Here is a 16,051-nt window from a genome sequence, read left to right on the forward strand (position 1 = left end):
CAATTGTTTTAAGTAATTGCTTGAGAAGTCAGTAGGAGAGAATGGGCATTCTGATCACAAGACTGATAGTTGTGGAGTTTCTAAAGATAAAATCAGTAGTCAATGTCTGAGAGTTAACTTGTTAACATCCAGAGGAAATCTTTTTTTTTTTCTTTTCTTCAACTTATGTAATTGTCCTCCCCCACCCCCTGCTTCCTTTAGCTCATAAAACAACCTTGTCATCACCTTAGAAGCAGGAACACTATTTGGATAACCACCTGAATCTGAGCTCCCCAAATTTCAATACTTTAACTGCAAATAAGCACTCATTTGCCTCTCATTGTGGCTCTTTATTTTCAGGTTGACCACGGAAAGACTGGATGATACAACACTTAGAATAAACTCTCTAAAGAACAATCTTGTAATTCCAAATTTCGAAGTTTGTAATTTATTATTTTATTTCTTTAAAATGTTTATATTTGAGGGGGAGAGGGGCCGAGAGAGAAGAGACACAGAATCTGAAGCAGGCTTCAGGTTCTGAGTTGTCAGCATAGAGTCAGATGCAGGGCTCAAACTGATGAATCATGAGATCATGACCCAAGCTGAAGTCAGATACTTAACCAACTCAGTCATCCAGGTGTCCCTTCATTGTCATCTATCAGTTCATATTCCCTCAATAGCTTCCTATAATCTAAGCTTATTTTCTTCCAGAATGTCAACAGTATGACATTTCATCATGGGTTTTTTTTTTTTTTGCCAGTAATACAATTTCTTTTACTATTATTCATGGTAAACATCTGCTGCCATTTTCTTCCTGCCTTGCAAAAAATACGTCGTCTATAAAAAACATAAAAATTGTAATAAACCACCTTTGAGAAATTCTGACAGAAACAAAGTTTTAGCACTTGTGTAACTAAAAGTTTTAGCACAGCTTTTTGCCTGTGGACACTACTGTATAAGCATCCTTGAAGTCTCCCTTCCACTGCCATCATAGTTGAGTTAGAGTCACCCAAAGAGCTCGAACAGCTGCTGAAGTTTTTCATTGGAGGTTTGAGCTTTGAAGAAACCAATGAGAGTCTGAGGAGCCATTTTGAGCAATGAGGAACACTCATAGACCATGTGGTAATGAGAGATCTAAACACCAAGTGCCCCAAAGGCTTCGGACTTGTCAGATATGCCACTGTGAAGGAGGTGGATACAGACCACACAAGGTGGATGGAAGGGCTGTGGAACCAAAGAGGGCTGTCTCAAGGGAAGGCTCTCAAAGACCTGTGTCTACTTAACTGTGAAAAAGATTTTTGTTGGTGGCATTAAAGAAGACACTGAAGAACACCATCTAAGAGGTTATTTTGAACAGCATGGGAAAGTTAACATTGTTGAAATTATAACTGACTAAGGAAGTAGCAAGAAGACAGGCTTTGCTTTTGTACCATTTGATGTCTATAACTCCATAGACAAGATTGTCCTTCAAAAATACCATACTGTGGATGACCACAGCTGTGAAGTAAGGAAAGCCCTATCTAAGAAGGAGATAACAGATGCTTCATCCTGCCAAAGAGGTCTAAGTGGTTCTGGAAACTTGGGTTATGTTCATGGGGTGGTTTTGATGGGAATGACAACTTCGGTCATGGAGGAAACTTCACAGGGTGAGGTGGCTTTGATGGCAATCAAGGTGGTGATGAATATGGTGGTAGTGGTGATGGTTGTATGGGATTTGGTAATGGTGGAAGCAAGTCTGGAGGTGGCAGAGGCTATAATGACTTTGGCAATGACAACAGTCACTCTTCAAATTTTGGACCCATGAAAAGAACAGATTTTGGAGACAGAAGTTCTGGCCCCTAGGGTAGCAGAGACCAATACTTTGCCAAACCACCAAACCAAGGTGGCTATGGCAGTTCCAGCAGGGGTAGTAGCTATGTCAGAAGACGAGGGTTTTAATTACTGCCAGGAAACAAAGCTTAGCAGGAGAGGAGAGCCAGAGAAGTGATGGAAGCTACAGGTTCCAACAGATAGGTGGGCTCAGCCAGGCACAGTGGTGGCAGGTCATACCTGCTACAGAGAAGACATGTCTTAGACAATACTCATACGTGTGTGCAAAAAACTCAAGGACTGTAGTAGTGACTAGTTGTATAATAGGGTATTTTAGTTTCTGTTCTGTGGAAAGTGTAAAGCATTCCAACAAAGTGTTTTATATAGATTTATTTTTGTACCCATGCTATTAATTGCTAAATGTAATAGTCTAATCATAATCTGAATAAATTGTGGCTTTTTACATAAATAAATAAATACATTTTATCAGAGATTTTAATATTTTAATATGCCTTATGAAATTTCAGGAAGGACAACACTCTCTACAGGATTGTCTGAAAATTTGTACAAATGAAACTAAAAGACAGAAATATTTTCCACCTCAAGATATGACTCTTTGGCATATTGATTATTTTAATCCAGTTATTGTTTTTTTAAGTGAGATCTACATCCAACGTGGGGCTTGAACTCATGGCCCTAAGATAAAGAGTTGCATGTTCTACCTATTGAACCAGCTAAGCGCCAGCTAGCTTAAACATAAGCTGGTTATTTTTAAGAAACTGCAAACACAAAAAAAGCTCTGAAAACGGAGTAGAAGTCACACTTTTGTTAAAAAAATTTACATTTATAAGACAAATTTCCAGTTGTGGGAGTGTCTCCCTCACTATACCTGGAAGAAGGAAACGCTCAATGTCTAGAAATTTATCTATGGAGAAGGGAATGACTTCAATCTGTGTAATAACTTTATCTTTGTTGACTGTGCTTTTCCTGGTACCTCCCATAATTAACACCCCACCTCCAATGTCTTCTTTTGTCTTTGGCTAACAAATTTAAGTATGTAGGTATTTAAGGGGATAGCTTTTGTATGTTTGAGGTGTTACTCATTACCTGGGTCTCAGTCATGTATACAGGAAGTATACATGTTATTAAACTTTTGTTTTCCTTCTATTAATCTGTCTCATGCCAATTTAATTATTAGATTGCTAAAGAATCTAGAAAGGTAGAAGTAAAAATTTTCCCCAACAAAACTGTTCCTTTTTCAAATTTTCCATAGGACTGACAACATGTTTTGAAAAAATCTTGATAGAGTGGAAATATTATGAGTTTTCAGATCTCTGGAGACTACATTCAAATCTCAATCCCTCCCAGTCCTGCCTCTGTTAATTAAAACTTTGAGCTTGATATCATCATGTGTAAATAGGAAGTATAACTGAACAAATAGGACCATTGTATAAATGGAATAAGCTAATTTGGTTGGCTCTTTTCAACATTGAATTAGGTCCTAGACAATGGCCAACACTTGGTTAGGAGCTAGAGATAAAGAGATAACTAAGACATACCCCCGGACTTCAAAGAATTCACTATTTTCAAACTCACTGACCATTTATGACCATGGGAATTCTATGTGGCCACATTGCTCTTGGTTTCTTATTTTCTACATTCTTCTCTCTACCTTTTCATCACTTTTTTTGTGGATGCCAGCTTCAAGCTATTACTTTTCTAGTCAAAGCAATTTAGTTCTCCATTTCCCCAAACCAAGTATCCTTGAGCATCCAAATACCATAGATGGAAAACAAAAGGCCATATATTCTAGGTATCTATCCTGAAAAATGTAAAGGATAGAAAATTGTTTGAAATCTTGAACAGATTCCAGGTCAGATTTTTCGCAATTATCTCATCCAGTCTTGACATAAGTAAAGTGAAGCAATTGCAATGTATTTTCTTAAATGCCTGAGATCATCTGGAGGTGTTTGTTACTATTTTTTTTCCCCATTTCCACTTAGTTATTCCTATTTTAAATAAAAGTTTTCTCAGCCAATAATATACACACAAAGTTACCTTCTCTTTAAAAATCAGCAGCTGTTCTTTTTGTCAATGTTTATTTATTTGCTTTGAAAGAAAGAGAGAACAGGGAAGGGGCAGAGAGAGTGGGAAAGGGATAATCTCAAACAGGCTCCACTCTCAGTGCAGAGCCCAATGCAGGGCTCAGTGTCACAACCATGAGATTATCACCTGAGCTGAGATCAAGAATTGATGCTCAACTGATTGACCCACCCAGGCATTCCTCAGCAGTGGTTCTGATGAATATAGCAGTACATTCAAATGAAGAAAGAAAAATAGATATAAAACTGCAAACTCACAAAAAAGACATGTTCATACGAATATTAAATTGTTTCTTAAGTAATAGATTAGGATGTGCTTAGCTAAAGAAATCATAATTTGTTCCAACTCAAAATAAATGTTTGAGTAACTAGTATATCAAAGCAATAAAGGCAGTTGCAAAAAAATAAAAATGACACAACATCAGCGTTAAAATAATTTAAATTTTATACTAATGACAAACAATTAAGTATTTATCGAACCACTGCTGTGTATTTTGCATTGTTACAAGTGTTTTTGTTTTTGCTTTGTTTTGGATGTGAAGAAAAAGATAGAAGCTGAAACTTCAGATTAGAATTTGCAGAAACGTAAAAAACATTCTTGAAATTTTGGTCAGACAATGCTTACTTCTACCTGTTAGATAGCAATAATCATAAAACACTTCAGATATATATCCTGAGGGGAAAAACTCATTCAGCTATTATGCAAGTTTGGGTTGATTTTGTTTTCAAAGTTGATTGGTTATTGTAACTGACTATAATAGAGGCAAATCTTTTTTTAATTATGTTTTCTCAGAAAAACAGCAAAATAGGTAAAATGATACACATTAAATAATGAGTATCAAAGTTAAATTTTCAAATCTGGTCTGAGTTGGCACAAAAATATTTCCAATGATGTTTCCCTCTGCCACTCCTTCATAGCCTGCTTTGAATTGAGGTACCCGTGCTTTTATTTTATCCCATTTCATAAAAATCCAGAAATAAGAATATACGGAAGAATAAGGATTATATGGACAAGATTGGATTCTTGAATCAACTGAGGATTCAGAAAACAAGTTTTTTTAAAAAACATTTCATGAATAATTTTATTCCCAACTCTTTAAAAATCTTATAATGTAATTTTGTCGCATCTTACAATTTTTTATCTTGCAAAGAGGAAAAATATTATTACTCATTTCTTTCTATGGAGGTAATATATGGAAGGAAAACCTCTCCTCTACCCTGTTAACTTGAATGACCAGAGCCTATGAAATACATGGACAAAAGACAGATTAACAAAATAAAAAGCATTCAAATTTCATTGATGTTAATACTTTTTTATGCATGGAGATTTCACAGGAAAGAAGTGAAATTCCAAAGGGGTGGTCAGACCTGAGAGCCCACATGCCATTTTAACAAAGGGTGATAAATTTGGAGAAGTAACTAGATAAAGGAAAGGGGGTTTGGGGACTTCTAGGGACAATAAATTCTGGGAAGGTAAGTATATAGTGAAACTAATGTAAAATAAGGGTGACACTAGGAAGCTTTGTTTGTGCAGATTTATTTTGCTGTTTTCTGTCTTCTCCATGACCATAAAAATCCCCTGGAGAGGGGGATTTATGGCAGTCTTCATTCCTCAGAAATTTCTGCTTCTCATCAGATAAGAGAAGCTCCAAGAAGACTGCTTTCTGAGTCTGTTAATTCTCAATTGCCAACGGCTCAAAATAATTCACATTCCAAAGTGACATATTTCAGGGCATATTCAGATCCCCTTCAGTAACAGAGGTTCAAATGTCAGCTCAAACAAAACTGTTGTCACCATACCTTTACCGTTTCTGGTATCAGAAACTAAAGTCAATTAACTCTTGATCATGAACCATAGTCGGGAGTCATCCCCAGTCAGGATTCCAGCTGTAGTTTTGTTTCCTGCAAGAGCTTCAGCTCAAGGTAGACAGCCAGATTCTCTCAGGCATTTGGAAGATTCTGACTACCTTTGGCAATTCTAGAGGTCCCTTCTGTCACTAGTTTCACTTATACGTCCAAGGATCTTACAATGAACAAAGGTACTCACCTATTCAGAATATAAGCTCACAGTGTCTGAAAACGCATTATTTTTTTAACGTTTATTTATTTTTGAGAGAGCGAGAAAGAGCATGAGCAGGGAAGGGGCAAAGAGAGAGGAAGATTCAGAATCCAAAGCAGGCTCCAGGCTCTGAGCTGTCAGCACAGAGCCAGAAGCGGGGCTCAAATTCACAAACCATGAGATCATGACCTGAGCCAAAGGCAGAGGTTTAACCAACTGAGTCACCCGGACGCCTCTGAAAATGCATTATTTTCTTGTAAACATCCAGGAAAAAGAGCCTGCTCTCTCTCATTTCATACAACCTATGTGATGCTGTGGATTGCAGAGTAAGATCCATTAATCAAATCAGTTACCATGTAAAAATCAGAATGTAATAGCTTCCCTTTGTCTTTCATCTTTACATCTTGTGTAAATGCCAAATACCTCTTATTAACAAAATCCAGGTGGAATACTGCTGGAAAGTAAGTCAAAGCAAAACAGTTCCCAGGGTTCAGCTTCCTTTAGGAAAGGGAAGACTTTACAAAGGTGATAGTAATAAATATATCCTGGCATGTAATATGTATGCATGTGTTAAAGTTTTCTGAACAATTCACAAATATTATCAAATAACCTCCTTGATATTTTTTGTGCTACTCAACAAAACATCAGAGTTGTTTCCCTTCAGAATATTTTATCTTCTTCTATGAAACCTCTTATTTTTTAATTTGTACAACCACCAAAACAAGTTTTCCAGAGTTAAGTTCTTGTTAAGATTAGTAAAATGGCTAAAGCATTCTGTACATTTACCCCAAAAGAAATATTATATCTTTTTTTTTTTTATATTTTTATTTATTTCTAGGAGAGAGAGAGAGAGAGAGACAGCATGAGCAGGGGAGGGTCAGAAAGAGAGGAAGTCACAGACTGAAACAGGCTCCAGGCTCTGAGCTGGCAGTCAGCACAGAGCCCGACGCGGGGCTCGAACCCACGAACTGCGAGACCATGACCTAAGCGAAAGTCGAACGCTAAACCGACTAAGCCACCCAGGCGTCCCGAAATATTATATCTTTTGACCAAGGAAATAAGGCTTATGTGCCACAACAATTTCAGGCAGGCTTCAGAGGTGACTAAATATCCCAAGTAACTAAGTACTAAATCCAATGTACCCTACCTCAGGCAACAAGTAAACCAAAGGATGGTGTTCTTCTAGATCGTCCTGCTCAAAACTTTCCCTAATTTTGAGGCTCCTGTGTGGCTCAGCTGGTTAAGTGTCAGACTCTTGACTTTGGACTCTTGATTAATGCTCAGGTCATAATCTCACAGTTTGTGAGTTTGAGCCCCACATTGGGCTCTATGCTGACAGCACAGAGCTTGCTTGGGATTCTCTCTCTCTCCCTCTCTCTCTGCCTCTCTCTCTCTTTCTGTCTCTCTCTCAAAATAAGTAAATATTTAAAAAAACCTTTTCCTAATCTTGGCATTAAGATTGGTGTTAAGTATCACCTCTACCTCCAAAATATTCATGTTAAAATTTGCTAAAATACTGCTTGCTATTAGACCATAAATTTAAAAATAATAATAAATCCATAAATGACTCTGTTCTGTCACTTTGAGCTCTCGCTTATGCATCCTATCAACAAATGTGAAAACCAAAACACAGTGCGGGAGTCTAGTTCCCTATTATCTTCAAGTTGAAGGGGTCTTTCTCACCACACTCAAATAAAAATGATAAAAGAGCAAACTGCACTCATTTCTTTTTTGTGTGTAGGAATGAAAAGTAAATTACAGGTCCCAGACCAGGCCACAGTGTATATTTTACTCATCTGTCTAGATAAGTACACTGTACATGTTATACAATATGACATAGAATATATAGCAGTGTATACTATTAAGAAATACCATTTGTGTTATCTTTAATCAAAAGGTATGGGAGCAGATGGGCAATTGCCTTGGATGAGAGAAGAGATCAAGGGCAGGGTGAATTATCTGATCTGTCTACAGGGGCAACATTGCAAAACAGATGCAAAATTTAGTTTGGGTAAGGACTTTTCTACTGAGCCTGCATTTCTGAGTTTGAGTTGAGGTTACCCCTTACAATTTAAGAAAGGGACATTCAACCAAATCTCTAATGAATTCAGGTGGGGAATAAAAGTGTTGCTAAGTGAATGGAGTATAAATAGGAATAAGAACATAGGTATTTATTCATCATAGAGAGTGTATTATGTATTGGTTGGAAGTTACAACTTATTTTATCAAAAGGTGTCCTTAGCCACTTTTATCTGTGGGGTATTTGGCAGTCAAGGTTACCAGCTGTTCTTTGCGACTGGCCAGGTTAATAATTTTTTCTCTGTTGTATAACAACAGAAACTGAGATGGGTTATAGAAATCCTGGAATAAATAAAGAATAAAGAGTGTGTTATTTTAAATATTTTAGAGGCTTTATATGTATGCATGTAGTATAAACTATCAAATGAAGCTCTTAATTTGGGAGATCCATTGAATCAACCTAGAAATTTTGAGCAGTATAAGAATATCAGCATTTGAGATTCGGGAATTAACTTAACTGAATTGGTTGTGTGGGCTCTACAAATTCACTTTACTATATTGATGTGATTGCATGAAAACATATAACTTTAAAGTGAAATTGTAATCATGAATAAGGTAAATATTGTCTATGCTGTTCTTCCACCTCAAATATGGTGGTTATTTAATAAATCTCTTGTCAGTATTTTTGGTTTCAGATCAGTCATCTGAAGAGCATAAGAGGCATCACCTCTTTTTTATACAAAAAGAAAAAAAACAAACAAACAAAGCCAATGACTTTTCTTTTTTTTTTAATGTCTTATTTATTTCTAGGAGAGACAGACAGCACGAGCAGGGGAGGGTCAGAGAGAAAGGGGGTCACAGACTGAAACAGGCCCCAGGCTCTGAGCTGGCAGTCAGCACAGAGCCTGACGCGTGGCTCGAACCCACGAACCGCGAGATCATGACCTAAGCAAAAGTCGGACGCTTAACCAACTAAGCCACCCAGGCGCCCCCCAATGACTTTTCTTATACCTGTCAGAGAGTTGAGGTCACATGGCAAATAGTCTCCCAGAATTCTGAGGTAGCAGGTCTACTTCTTATGTGCCCCAGATCAGAGAATCACAGACCTAACCAGTTGAACTGGAGCAGAAATCACTGGATCCAGACACATAGGTGAGAACACTGAAATGGTAATATTCATGAACGACCAAAGACAGAAAGCGGACTACCTCAAGAGCAAAAAAAAAAAAAAAAATCGTGAAGGCTTTACTTTTATGTGGGTTATGCCTCCAGGAGCCCCACAAAATACTACAGGGAAGATGTGAGAAAGATCCCCCCTGGTTCTGGTAGGGAGAAGTAAAGTAGCCATTTGAAAATATGCCCAGAGTGTTTTCCATGATGAAGGCTTGCTTTCAAATAAATAAATAAATAAATAAATAAATAAATAAATGTGTTAGTTCACCCAAAAGTAAGGGCAATTTGCCAACCTGGTGGCCCCCTAGGCTTCCTGTCAAACCTAGGGTGGGAAAGGATAACAAAAGCCAAGATATACTTGTGAAGGTCATATTCCAGGCATACAAGCAGCTAAAGATAAGACTGAGATTTAATCAAAAGAAGACAGGATACTTCCTATCCCCTACTTCTTACCACCACATCAAAGACTCTGGGATAAAAACAGTGGATGCAGCTGAATGAATTGCAAGGCACAATGTTAAGAAGTTAGTGGGGGAAATCAAAGACAACATGGAAGACAAAGATATTAGAGAAGTTTGAAGACCCTGGAAACTGCATCATTAGCAAATATTACATACCACCCAACTCCTACCTTAATTAATGTAAAACTTCACATTCATTAACCTCATTTTCTTAAAGTTTATGTATTTACTTTTGAGAGAGAAAGAGACAGCACCAGTTGGGGGAGGGACAGAGAGGGAGAGAGAGAAAATCCCAAGTAGGCTTTGCATCATCAGTGTGGAGAGAAACACAGGGCTCAAACCCATGAACCATGAGATCAAGATCTGAGCCAAAGTTGACATTTCATCGACTGAGCCACCCAGGTGCCCCTAATTGACCTCATTCATATTACTCAGTATGTTATGTCCATTTCCAACAAAATTACAAGACATTTTAATAAGCAAGAAATATACAATCTAATGAGACAAAGCAAGGATAGAACCAGACCCAGATATGACATGGAAGTCAGAATTATCATTTTAAAATAACTATAATTACTATGAGAATTCTAATGGAAAAAGTAGACAATATACAATAACAGAGGTAATATAAGCAGAAAGATAAAAACTCTAAGAAAGAATAAACAGAAATGCTAGAGGTAAAAACACTAACAGAAATGAAGAATGCCTTTGATGTGCTCATCAAGAGTATTAGTGAAATTGGGGCACCTGAGTGGCTCAGTTGGTTGGGTGTCTGACTTCAGTTTAGGTCATGATCTCACAATTCGTGGGTTTGAGCCCCATGTCAGGCTCTGTGCTGACAGCTCAGAGCCTGGAGCCTGCTTTGGATTCGATTCTGAGTTTCCCTCTCCCTCTACCCCTCTCCTGTTCTCTCTTTCTCTCTCTCTCTTTCAAATAAACATTAAAAAATTTTTAAAGAAGGGGTATTAGTGAACTTAAAGATATAGAAACTTCACATGCTAAGATACAAAAAGAAAACAAATAGAAACAAAGAAACTGGACACTCAGGAACTATGAGAAATTTTCAAAAGGTGTAATACCCGTGTAACTGGAATACCAAAGGAACAGAAGATAGAGCAGAAGAAATATTTGAAGCAGTAATAGCTTAAAACTTTCCAAAATTAATGACATACACTTATCGACAGATCTAGGAAGCTCAGAGTACAAATAAAATACAAACAAATATCAAACCAAACAAACAAACAAAATCATCTACACCTCGTCATGAACTATTCAAAGTATAGAAAACCAAAAGCAAAGAGAAAGTTTTAAAATAAGATAGAGGTGAAACCTACCTTATCTACAAGAGAAAAATAATATTGCCCACTTTTCATCAAAAACCATGCAAACAGGAGAAGAGTGGAGTGACATATTGAGTGTTCAAAGCAACATCCACCAATCTAGGATTCTGTATATCCAAAAAGTTACCCTTCAAATGTGAAAGAAAAATAAATGTGATCACAGTCAGAAATGTGGATCTACACAAATAAAGAAAAATAGTCAAAGAAAAGGATAAAGAAGGCAAATAAAATATTTGTGCATTCTTAATTGATGCAGTAGGTAGCTTTCTGTTCAGAGTAATGATAGTAGGGATGTATTATGTAAATAAGTGAAATGAACTGTAGTAATATTACAAGGAATGGAGGGAGGCATTGGAAATACTGTGTTATAAGTGATCTGCACTATCTGTGAAGTGGTAAAACAGAACTTGAAAGTGATTTAGATTAGATGTTAATGTATACTGCAAGATGTAAAGCAATCCCTAATTTAAAAAATCACAAAGAGGATTACAAAATCCTACTACGAGAGGAGAGAAAATAAAGTCATATAATTACTCAACTAAATGGGGCGCCTGGGTGGTTCAGTTGGTTAAGGGTCTGACTATTAATTTTGGTTCTGGTCATGAGCTCACAGTTCAGGAGCTCATGAGCCCCGCATTGGACTCTGCAGTGACAGTGTGGAGCCTGCTTGGGATTCTGCCTCCTTCTCTCTCTGCCCCTCCCTCACTTGCTCTCTGTATCTTTCTTGAACAAAATAATATTTAAAATAAACATAATAAATAAACAAACAAATATTCAAAGGCAGAGAAGGCATGAACAGAAAATATGTTTTTAAAAAAAGAAAGAGAGGAACCTGGCTGGCTCAGTCAGTAGAGCATGCAACTCTTGATCTCAGGGACTCTAAATTCAAGTCCCGTGTTGGGTGGAGAGATTACTTAAAAACAAAATCTTAAAAAAATAAACAAAGAAGTACAACAACTAGAAAACAGTTACAAATGTGATATAAATAATTTGATAAGCACATGATATAAATAAGTGAATGAATAAATGAATAAAAGGAAGAGGAGAGACAAATTTCCGTTGTAGAATTCTGCATAATTTATATAGATACTCTTCCTTCAGAGGGAGAGCACAACCACTTTCCCACCTCATTAAGTATTATCAAAAAACCAAAATTTAGCTGAATATATTTTAAAGATCTTCTTGGCTTTATTCAATAATTCATGAATTAGGCAGCATCCCATATAGCAGATAGAAAAAAAAGCTCCAAAGAACTGTACAAAATAAGAGATGTTTACAGGCAGAAGGAGGCTAGATAAAGAAGTTACTAGCAAAGCAAAAATAAATTACTGGGACTACATCAAAATAAAAAGCTTCTGTACAGGGATGAAGACAATCAACAAAACTAAAAGGCAACCCAGGAAATGGGAGAAGATATTTGCAAATGACATATCTGATAAAAGGTTGGTATCTAAATTATATAAATAATTTACAAAACTCAACACCCCCAAAACAAATAATCCAGTTAATGGGCAGACGACATGAAAAAAACACTTCTCCAGAGGAGACATCCAGATGGCCAACAGACACATGAAAAGATGCTCATCATCACTTATCATCAGGGAAATGCAAATCAAAGATAAAATGAAATATTGCCTTATTCTGACACCTGTCAGAATGGCTAAAATCAAAAACACAAGAAACAATAGGTGTTGCAAGGCTGTGAAGCAAAAGAAACCCTCATGCACTGTTGGTGGGAATGCAAATTGGTACAGTTCCCACTCTGGGAAACTGTATAGAGTTTCCTCAAAAAGGTAAGAATAGAACTACCTTATGATCCAGCAACTGTACTACGAGGTATTTACCCGAAGGACACAAAAATATGAATTCAAAGAGATACATGTATCTTGCTATTTATAGCAGCATTATTTACAATAGCCAATATACGGAAGCAGCCCAAGTGTCCACTGATCAATGAATGGATAAAGAAGATGTGGTGTGTATGTATATGTGCACATATGTATGTATGGATATACAATGAAATATTAAAAAAGAATGAGATTTTGCCATTTGCAAGGACATAGATGGAGCTAGAAAGTATAATGCTACGTGAAATAAGTCAATCAGAAAAACATAAATACCATAGGATTTCACTTATAATGTGGAATTTAAAAAGCAAAACAAATTGAGCAAAGGGGAAAAAGAGAGAGAGAGAGAGAGAGAGAGAGAGAGAGAGAAACAAGAACAGACTCTAAACTATAGAGAACACACTAATGGTTACCAGAGGGAGGCTGGATGAGGGGGATGGGTGAAACATGACAGGGATTGAAGAGGGCACTTGTGATGATGAGCACCAGCTGATTAAAACAAAAACTTAAAAAAATTAATTAACTAATTAAATAATAATTAATTTTTAAAAGAAGATATTACTAGCAGAGAGCTGATTGTTTTAGGCAAGGTTACTTTTCTTTGGGGGACAATAGGAATTACCCTATTAGTTTTAACCAGGTAATTCCAGATTGATTAGTTAAGATTATATTCCTTGAAGAGGCTAAAATAGTGCAATTATGTTAGATATATTAAGTTCTGATTTGGGACATGGGCTCAGAATAAACCACTCCTGGGGCACCTGGGTGGCTCAGTCAGTGAAGCATTGGACTGCAGCTTGGGTCATGATCTCACAGTTCATGGGTTTGAGCCCCCCATCAGGCTCTGTGCTGACAGCTCAGAGCCTGGAGCCTGCTTGAGATTCTGTCTCCCTCTCTCTCTGCCCCTCCCCTGCTCATGCTCTATCTCTCTCTCTTAAAAAATTAAAAAAAAAAAAAATTAAAAATTTTTTAAAAATTTTAAAAACTCTTCATTATATATTAGTAGTTTAATACATTGTCCTTATTTGGACTCTTGAAAAATATATGCCTATAGTGTTTCATTGTCAAGGCATACACTGGAATTATGTTTTAACATTACTTTCATGTGATTAATATTGCTTATATGGATAACCAAATAAACATAAAAGTTTAGTTAAGAAATAAAATAATAGCTGTTTATAAATGTTGCCCAAAGTTTCAGTATGTTAATTCAGTGAATATTCATGGAAGAATTCACATTATGAACCTATGAGCTATTGTCAAAATTTGAGTGAGCAGGAAAATGCCTGAGCGAGCTCTGAAAGATAGGGCTTGGTGTTTATCAAAGCGCAGCCCATGGGACTCCAGAGCAGAAGTTAAAGACATTAACCCCGGAAGGAAAATAGGGAAACACAAAGCACAGTGGTCCCATTTAGAGCTCTCCCTTTCATATAAACATGGACACAGGGTCACCTGGGGCAGCTCAGTCCCTTAATCTTCTGACTCTTGATTTGGACTCAGGTCATGGTCTCAGAGTTCCTGAGTTTGATCCCCGCACTGGGCTCCATGCTGACAGTGCAGAGTCTGCTTGGGATTCTCTCTCTCTCTCTAAAAATAAATAAATAAGCATTAAAAAAAAAAGTTGGACATAAAACTCAAGAAACTCTTCCTGAGACGGAATCTGGTTTTCTCCACTCCAGAAGCTGTGTCTGCATCAAATGACAATCTGGTGTCCTTACTAACACTGAAAGCTCTAAAGGAATCCTACTTTAATGTCTACTTATTTGAAAAGATGAACTTTTCTTAATAGCAGCTACAGGAAATATGAAAACATGGGACACAATATAGATACTCTGAGTTAGGGCAGAAGAACCCAACACAGCATCGAGAATATGCATGACAGAGGAGGAAGGACTCTCAGATCGTATTAGAATAAGAAGCTACCAGAAGGAGTGAATCTCATCATGAAGAGAGGCATTACAGGTCTAGGTAGGAGAACTGCCTGCCCGGGAGGTCGCTCCCTGAGAGAAAACACACTCAATAGTATTTAAGACTGTCCATCTTCTGTGGCCAAGTGCCTAAGTTGGAGACGATTACCCTGCCAGCCAAACCTTCACATGAGGCTCTGACTGTCAGCAGAGGAAGATGAAGAGAGTGAAGCCCCTGGAGCCAGAGATGGTGTTGAGGATTTTCATTCCATCGGGAGGCTGAGACATTGGAAAAGAAAGAAGCCTTTGAAGACAGAAGAAGAGCCTCTCCAGAGTGTGTGAAAGGACAGGAAGTAGTTTGGGGGCCTTGGAAGGACCCCAGCACAAGCCCAGTTTCCTTGTAACCATCCCTTCCCACCGCCCCTGGAACAGCTGCACAAGGTGTGTGTTCACCAAGCCTGTGTATCGGTCTGTCATAGCGGAAGCTGCTGCTATCGTTCCTGTGCACTGGGCTGTAGTAGAGGATGGAGACGGGGACTCGCCCGTGCATTCCCCGGACCTGACTTACAGTTCATGCTCCACCTGGGTTTTCACGGAAGTGTACGCCGTGAAGGAAGAGGAGGGGTAAATCTGGAAAAGGGGAAGATTGAGCCGAATGGAGCACCAAGGAAGCAGTCAGCTCCCATAGCTCTCACATAAATTCAGCATCCAGAGTCAAGCCTGGCACAGAGTCAAGTCTCAGTCAATTTGAGTTTAATTAAACACTTATCGCATTCATTACTGGGAGGTGGCAGTGTGCATTTTCGAAAGAGAGAAAACACGGGGGTCAAGTAGACATGGGTTTAAATCCTAGCTCTACCGCTTCCTAACACTGTGATCTACAGGAAGTTATTCGAACCTTGGTTTCTTTATGTATACAAAACAATAGTAATATTAATTTTACAGTGCTTTAAACACAATTGCAGTGTGTATACATATGGGGTCCACCAAAAGACCAGGTGTAGTAGGTCGTAGATGCTAAAGAAACATAGCTATGATTAGTCTTATTATTGGTTCAAATTGTTTTTTCCAAAAATGACACAGATTATATGTTCTTAAGAGTAGAGAAGGGGCAACGGGGGGCTCAGTCAGTTAAGGACCCGCTTCAGCTCAGATCACAATCTCAAGATTTGTGAGTTTGAGGGGCGCCTGGGTGGGTCAGTCAGTTAAGCATTCAACTTCGGCTCAGGTCATGATCTCACGGTTCATGGGTTCGATCCCGGCGTCAAGCTCTGTGCTGACAGCCAGCTCAGAGCCTGGAGCCCGTTTCAGATTCTGTGTCTCCTTCTCTCTCTGACCCTCCCCTGCTCATGCTG

The 16,051-nt window shown here is 37.9% G+C and overlaps 1 pseudogene; it reads left to right on the forward strand.

Moving 5' to 3' along the window:
• Positions 1 to 975: 975 nt before the first annotated feature.
• Positions 976 to 1,917, forward strand: LOC144221426 (heterogeneous nuclear ribonucleoprotein A1-like; annotated as a pseudogene).
• Positions 1,918 to 16,051: the final 14,134 nt, after the last annotated feature.

Source organism: Crocuta crocuta, unplaced genomic scaffold (genome assembly GCF_008692635.1).
Source record: "Crocuta crocuta isolate KB4526 unplaced genomic scaffold, BGI_CrCroc_1.0 scaffold694, whole genome shotgun sequence".
Classification (NCBI taxonomy): domain Eukaryota; kingdom Metazoa; phylum Chordata; class Mammalia; order Carnivora; family Hyaenidae; genus Crocuta; species Crocuta crocuta.